The 8,444-nt window shown below is 36.5% G+C and overlaps 1 long non-coding RNA gene across 1 annotated transcript; it reads left to right on the plus strand.

The window, feature by feature from the left end:
- The first annotated feature begins 5,437 nt into the window (after positions 1–5,437).
- Positions 5,438–8,216, plus strand: LOC148791166 (uncharacterized). Its single transcript, XR_016077604.1, has 3 exons — positions 5,438–5,633; positions 7,135–7,275; positions 7,944–8,216. It is a non-coding gene; the product is annotated as an uncharacterized LOC148791166 (long non-coding RNA).
- The last annotated feature ends 228 nt before the right edge of the window (positions 8,217–8,444 follow it).

An 8,444-nucleotide genomic window follows, 5' to 3' on the forward strand; every position in this document is an offset into this window, starting at 1 on the left:
CAAAGCTTGGGCTGAAGTTATGTTAGAAAGTTGACTTTGTTGAGCCTAATGGTCTAGCAATTGGCCTTACATTGATTTGGGATTCCAAAATTGATCTCATGGTCATCTCCGCTAGTCGTTTTGGTTTCCTTACATCAATTAAGGATGAAAATGACTAGGAGTGGAATGCCTCTTTCTTATACGGTGAACCTAATTTGACTTACAGAAGGCATTTCTATGACTATGTGTGCGAGATAGCTGCTAGCATTAGCCAGCCTTGGATATGTATAGGCGACTAGAATTGTATAATGGATTCAACAGAGAAAAGAGGAGGCAAGATCCCTATCAGAAGGAAAATTGAAGAAGCGTTAGAAATGGTGAATACTGGTAACCTCCAAGACCTAGGTTTTAGTGGTTATCCCTTTACATGGTCTAATAGGAGGGAGGGGGAATGGTAGAAGCTAGACTAGATAAAGCTTATGCTTCTATGGATTGGAGGCTCAGGTTTGAAGATGCTGAAGTAGCCCACCTTTCAAGAGTGAACTCTAATCACTGCCAATCCTACTAAATAACTCTTCGACCATAAATTGGCACCCTAGAACTTTTTGTATCGAGATAGCCTAGAGTACTCATGAGGAGTGTAGGGAGGTCATAATGGAAGCTTGGAAGCAATAGAAGAGGGGATCTAGCATGTCTTAGATGGCGAGAAAGATTGAAGAGGTAAAAAGCAACTTAAAAAGGTGGAACAAGACATCCTTTGGAAGGATTCCGAATAACATAGAGAAGATCATAATGGAAATTGACAAAGTAATTGGCTAGAATAAACAAGGGGAGATGGAGAGCTTAATCAATGATCTTGAAAAGACTAAAGAAATAATGAGAGAGGAGATGGTTTGGTTCAAAAAGTCCAGGATTAAATGGCTGCAATGGGGAGAAAGGAATGCGAAATTTTTTCACGCGGCGACAATTGAGAGAAGGAATAACAACTATATAGAGAAGCTAAAAGATGGTAATGGTAATATAGTAGAGGGGCAGATCCAGCTCAACATCCATATAACCAACTTTTTTGAGGACCTTTTAAGAAGCTCCAACCCCCACATCGAAGAGAGTTGGGCTGAGAGTATCAGAACTAGAATTTCTACGGAGCAAAGCCGGATGTTGGAGGCAAAGGTAGAGGTGTAAATCAGGTTGATGGTTCATGGGTCGTGTTGTGGGTTGGTATGATTGTATGGGCCAATGGGCCGAACCGGTCATGGGGTTTTAGGTCAGAGGGTTGGGCTGGCACAACCAACATTGTCGTGTTGTGCCGCCCGTGGGCTAGCATGGCCTGACTTATAGGCTCATAGCAGGCTACACTCAGCCCATCTGAAGAACTAGCCTTTGAAGACCCCTCCAATAGCTATAAACAACTATATAGGGGGGTATTTATGTATTTTGGCTTTGGGGGAGATAAAATGACAATAATGCCCCCTTAATAACTATATAACAACTAGTTTAGGGGTATTTTGTTAAAGTGATAAATGAGTTTATAATGACCAAAATATCCCTCCCAACAACTAAAAACATCTAGTTTTTAGGGTATTTTGGGGAATTAAATTATTTTCAATTCCTATAAATAGCCTTATCCTCCACCATTCTCAACTTGATTCAAGTTTCTACAAGAAGGCTTGCTCTGGTATCTCAAGTTAGTAATTTGGGAGACTTGGAGGCTTCAACCTTTTGAAATCAAGTTGAAATTTCGAATTGGCAATCCAAGTAAGTGCAATTAAATTAATTTTTATTTTTTATAATTAAAAAAATGGCTAACTCCTCCTTTCGCTCTCGATACCAATTCCCAACGCAGTTAATGTTGATGATGTCGATGTTCAGTCGCAATATGATAGTATTAGTGCCGATATGGATGCTGCAGCTGATATTGCTGACGTTCCCACCCCTCGTACTGCTACTAAAGGTAGGGAAAGAAAAAGGAGAATACTAGGTTGATTAGCTCGGTTTGGACAATATTTAAAATAGAGGAGGTTGAGGGGAAGGGAAAGAGAAGCGTTCGTAAAAAATGTAGGAGCGACTTTAGCTATAGTAGTTGTGGTGGTACTGGCCACTTGAGCAAACATTTGAAATGACATTTGATGAAAAAAGAAGAAGGGAAAGAAACATCACAAGCACAAATAGGAAGTGAGATTTTTTTGTACTTTTAAATATTCCTAAGAAAAAATGAGCCAAGAATTAACAAAATATATTGTGCATTTTGAACATCTATTTTTTTTTTAGCTGAAGATACTAAACTTAAAAAATGTTAACGTAGATCTATAAATCAATAATTTAAAAGAGTTTCTAGAAATACTATTAGAACATATGCTTTAAAATTTTTTATTCATATAAACAAAATTTAATTTCTATATTATCAAATCTGAATTCTAAAATTGCATTTACTTCTAATGTTTGGACATCTAGATTTAACATAAATTATATTTGTGTTATCGGTCATTTTATTGATGAAAAATAACTTTTACATAAAAGAATTTTAAGTTTTACTCGGCTTGAATGGCCACATATTGGCTCAATTATTATTGTAAGTATTTTAAATACTTTACATATTTATGGAATTGAAAATAAACTTTTTCCTATTAGTTTTGATAGTGTTAGTAATAATGGTTTAGCAATAAATATTTTAAAATCTCAATTAAAACCATTTTTAGATGGTAAATTATTTCATATTAGATGTGCATGTCACATTTTAAATTTATGTATTCAAGATGCTTTAAATATTATTTCTCATCATACTTTTAAAATTAGAGCAAGAAAACAAAAATTTAGATATTTATGTTAAAATTATGGTTTAAAATATAAACATTTTGTATTAGATGTTCAACATAGATGGAATTCTACCTATTTTATGTTAGAAAGTTGTATTGCTTACAAGCAAATTCTTAGTGATTTTTATAATGCAAAAATGCCACACGATCCTATATTTGAGGAAGATTGGGGAATGCCAATTTGTATAAAAGATTTTTACAGATTTTTATGATGCAACTAATGAATTTTTAGGTGTTTATGACTCAACTAGTTGTCTTTTAGTTAATCAACTATTTATAATTAGTGAATGTTTTGCAAAATATAAGAAAAATCTACAATTTCAAAGTACTATTGAAATAATGGAAAACTAATGTAAAAAATATTGGGAGAAAATTTCTCCCTTGTATTGCTTAGTTGCAATATTAGATCGTAGGATTATGAAAGATGGTTTAGAAATTTTACTTGAATCATATTGTGAAAATATGAATATCGAAATTGAAAATAAAATAGAAGAAGTTAATAATTTATTATTTGAAATGTATAGTTTATATGAATCTCAAGTGAGTGGGCATAAGAAATCTTGTACAGGTGCAAGTTCCACTTCTGAAATAGCTAGTTTCATTTCCAGTAGTGGAGACAAAATTCAGTCTCTACTACATAAGAGGCAGAAATCTAACACTAGTTCATTTATTGAACTTTATTTTTATTTACAAGCAAGTGTTTCTACTTTAATTGATTCCGTCGACAACGAGGGATGGGATAATAATTTTGATATTTTAGCCTGGTAGAAAGGACATGAAAATAACTATCCAGTCCTTGTCACCATGGCACGTGATATACTAACCCGTTCGGTGTCTATAGTTCCATCAGAGTCTTGTTTTAGTGCAGGTACTAGGGTGTTGGATGACAAGAGAAGCTATATGAATGATATAAATCTGGAGATGTGCATTTTCCTTAAAGATTGGTTGAATGTTGAAGATAGATTACAAGACAAAGGAGGGCATGACATTGCAGCTAATGTTTCACCTGAAGCAGATGATGATAATCAAGGAGATGATTAGATGAAGGTGTAGGTGGAGGTGGAACTTGAAGAAAAATGATGAAGTCAATATTTGTTATTCTTTTATATACTCAAATATTTCATTATTTCAATCATTGTAATTTTTTTCAATTTTAAAAATTATTGTAATTTTTTTAATTTTATTTATATTAGTTTTTATTTTCAATTTATAATTGTATTATATTTTTATATTTTATTCCATTTTCTATATTTCATTCATCCATTGTCCATTGACCATTGTATTGTTCAAATTCAAGAAATAAAATTCCCGTTTTTCCAATTTGTTGTCCATTTTGTATTTTGTTAAGTATTTTTTAATTTCTTTGTTATATTTTCTAATTTTCCAATTCATTCCTAAAGCTCAAAGGAATTATTGAATTAAGGGAAATGAAGTATTTTAGTAAAAAAAAAATCAAAATGTCAAAAAAAAAGTTTGGCTCGTTTTGGCCCACGCTCAAGGTCTGACATGTAGCCAAGCCTGGCATGGGCTAGGCCTACTGCACGACCCACATCTCGCCCAGCCCAGGCTCGGGTTGTGGACTGTGCCAGGTCGACCCCCGAAGTATCCAGGGGAGGGAAGTACGGCCCGATCCGACTTACGGGTCGTCACGACCTAATTTACACCTCTAGGTGGAGGTGTTTGAGGATGAAATTAAAAGAGCATTTTATCAAATGAGCCCATATAAGGCCCCTGGACCAGATGGTCTTCCCCCCATTTTTTCCAACAATATTGGGGGGAGGTGGGCCCAAAGGTTGTTAAGGCTGTCAAAGAATTTTTTGAATCAAGAAGAATGCTAAAGGAGCTTAATATAATGCTTTGATTACCTTAATACACAAGGTTAGGAAGCCTAAGGACATCTCTCAATTCCATCCTATCAGTCTCTATAAGACTGTAACACCTCATATAAGATAATGGCCAAGATCTTAACTAACAAATTAAAGGAGGTTATGGATGATATCATAGGCCCTTTCCAAAGTGCCTTCATAAAAGGAAGACAGATCTCGGACACCGTTCTAGTGGCACATGAGCTGCTCCACTTTATGAAACGATTCAAAGGAAGGAAGAAGTTCATGGCCCATAAATCGGACATGAACAAATCCAACGAAAGAGTGGAGGGGGGCCCTTCCTGAATAAAGTGATGGAGAGGATGGGCTTTGGAGCCAAATGGAGAACTTGGATCTGTCAATGTATATCCACGGTAACATATACATATAGGGTTCTCGTCAATGGCTCTCCTGACAGAGTGGTTCACCCAATAAGGGGCACTAGGCAAGGAGATATGATATCCCCCTTCCTTTTCCTCTTAGGGGGCGTTCTTTTTCTGGATTTTGAGAGGGGGGAAAGTTGGTCAATGGGATTTTGATTCCCATTGACCAAAAATCTTATGTTCTTTTTTCAGATTTTTGTGGGGACCAGGGAAAGTTTATTTTCCTTGGTATAAGTAGGTAAATAACTTTCCCACCTTGGGGGAAAGTTGCCAACACTTAAATGGGACAAAAATACCCATTATAATAATATATTTTTATGGCTAAAATGGTCATTATTTTGTTTGTATGGGTACCCGGATAAGTAACTTACCAAAAAGTCAACGGGGCCTTAATGTCAAAAGTCTTTTCTGCTAAAATTTCTAAGCTGCAATCCCAAGGGAAGATTGAAGGTATCGGAATGAACTCAAGATGCCCAAGAGTCTCACTTCTCATGTTCGCAGATGATAGCTACCTGTTCATAAAAGATACAATCAATGGTGCTGATGTTGTTCTTAATCTCCTAAACAAATTTGAGATGGAATTCGGCAAAAAGGTAAATTGGTCAAAGTCTGAAGTATTTTTCAGTCCAAGTACCCCTAATAGATTTCAAAGGATCGTAGCCAGAGTTCTCCATGTCCAGCGTATTGCCAAACCCAGCGTATATTTGGGTCTCCCCCCTGAAATTGCAGATCCAAAAAAGAAACTTTCAAGTTTCTCAGAGAAATAGTCGATAGGAAACTTCAAGGATGGAAAGACCAACTCCTAACTATTGCAGAGAAAGAAGTGCTGATCAAATCAGTTATTTCAGCCCTTCCTGTGTATACAATGTCTACTTTTCTTCTTCTCAAAGGTATTTGTGAAGACCTTGAAAAGGCACATTTTGGTGGGGTTACACAAGTAGGGGGAAAGGGAAGATTAACTGGGAAGATGGAACATCTGTCAAAGGAAAGATGGAGGTTTAGCCTTCAGAAATATAAGATGCTTAACCTGGCTTTACTGGCCAAGGAAGCATGGAGACTCTTTCATGCCCCTAATTCTCTTTAGGCTGAGTTTGGAAGGAGTATAAATGCAAATATATAGAGTGCAAAACCTTATATTTTGTATTTTTTTATGCTGTACATATTTGCATTTGTACTCTTTCAAAACTGAGCCTTAGGGACAGATTCTGAAGGCCAGATATTTCCCGCATAGCAACCTTCCCCATGCTCCAAAGCCAGGTTGGGTTTCTTGGGGCTGGAAAAGTCTATGGTCAGGGAAAGAACTGTTGAAGAAAGGCTGCTATTTTTTGATTGGGGATGCCTGTAAGGTTAACATCTGGACAGACCCCTGGCTGAAAGACCAGTCTAATTTTGGAGTTGACACTCCCAAACCCGTCGGGTGCAACCTTTAACGGGTCGAAGACTTGATAGAGCCAACTAGGAGATGCTGGAGGAATGAGGCTATCAGAGAGTGGTTTCCCGTAGACATTGCAACCAAAATAAAAGCCCTCTACATCCCTCGCCATGCAAGAGAGGACAAGCTGTGTTGGGTTCATAATAAGACTGGAATTCTGTTCACAAAATCAGCGTACCACTTTGCTAAAACTCTCAAGGATCAAGAGGAGGGCATCATAACCATAAGCTCAGAGGAAAGATAAGAGAACTTGGAAGAGGTTCTAGAAACTAAAGTTAATTCCCAAAATAAAATCTTTTGGCTTTCATGAGAGCTTTCCCGTAAGAAGGAATCTGAAGCAGAGGAAGGTGATCACAGATGAGGGATGCCCTCTCTGTGAAGAGAGTTCTGAAACAGTAGCCCACTGTCTCTTTCATTGCCAAAGGGCCCAAGCAGTATGGTTCGCGTTGGCTTATCAGTCAGCCAAAATGAGTCAATCTCAGCCTTTCAGCTCTTTAAGTCCATTGCAAGGAATGAAGAGCCTGATACTGTTGATAATTTAAACCTATGCCTTTTGTTCTTTGCAATTCTTTGGTCTGTTTGGAAAAGCAGGAATGACTTTGTTTTTAATGTTGTTCTATCTCATATTCTCACCCTATTGATATCCTTGGAAATGCTTTCAGATTAACAGCAGAGATGGCATCGATGCCCAGTCATTGGGATTGGACTCCTAATAGGGAGTCAGTTCGGTTAGCCAAGAGCCTGAGGCCAACGTATGTTTTGCGATGAAAACAGATGGTGCATTCTTGGCTTCAGACGAGCAGGTCAGGTTACAGTTATGTTATTTTACAGTGAGGAAGGTAGGGGCGGATTTGAGCCGAGCCGAGCTGAATACTTGGCTATTTGAGCTCGGTTCGCTGAATTTGTGTTTGGCTCGAGCTTGAGCAAGCCAAGTTCTTTTCTAAAACATAAAAACTACACATATAAAAATATATTGTTTATTTTACATACACAAATTAAGAATTATAAAAATTATTTATTATTATACATATAAAAATATTTTTATTTTACATACAAAAATAAGAATTATAAAAATTATTTACTATTATACATAAAAAATAAAAATATTATAGATAAAATATTATTATATATAATAAAAAGTATTTATTATATATTTATATATGTATATGTATATGTATGTATATAATAAAAAAATATTTATTTATTATACTAGGCTCGCGAGCCTCACGAGCCAAGTTTCACTGACTTGAGCTCGGCTTGATTAACAAACGAGCCTATATATCAGGCGAAAGCTCGGTTTAAACCGAGCCGAGCTCGAATAACTCGTGAAAAGTTTGGCTCATGACCACCCCTAGAGAAAGGCAGGTTTTTGTATGCAGAAGCCCGATCGAATATCCCAAGATCTCCACTTTTTTCTGAAGCTTTGGTCATGCTGCGAAGTCTAAAAACTGCAAATTTGTTAGGCCTGCAGAGAATTACAGTAGAGTCGGACTACCTTGAGCTGGTGAACATCTTGAAAGGAACTCCGTAGCTCCAGCGGGAAGCTGGTTCGTGTGACAAGATGTGTTGAACGAGCTCAACTTTTTTGATCAAGTTCAAGTGAAGTATACTATTCAAACAATGCTTACGCTCATTACTTGGCTAGCCGAAAGTGCTCCCCAGGCCTATGGTTTTCTTTTCCTGCTGATTATCAAAAAGTTTGTAACTCCTGGCTTTTGTATCCGAACTCTTCAAATTTTCATCCTTGGAATTTAATTAATTCGCGGTTACCAAAAAAAATTTAAAATTTCCCTTATGTTTGATCATAAAAAAAATCCCATATATTAGAAAACATCCACTTAAGCACTAAAATAATTTTAGACAGGAGATTGTCACCAATGGCGTATGGTATGATACATTGAAATAATTATGTGTACAGGCGTCCTGAACTTTATTTGGAAAAGGTCATTTATTGGTTTAATCTGGAATGCGC

The sequence above is a fragment of the Nelumbo nucifera genome, chromosome 6 (genome assembly GCF_055504915.1).
Source record: "Nelumbo nucifera cultivar China Antique chromosome 6, China Antique-T2T, whole genome shotgun sequence".
NCBI classification, from domain to species: domain Eukaryota; kingdom Viridiplantae; phylum Streptophyta; class Magnoliopsida; order Proteales; family Nelumbonaceae; genus Nelumbo; species Nelumbo nucifera.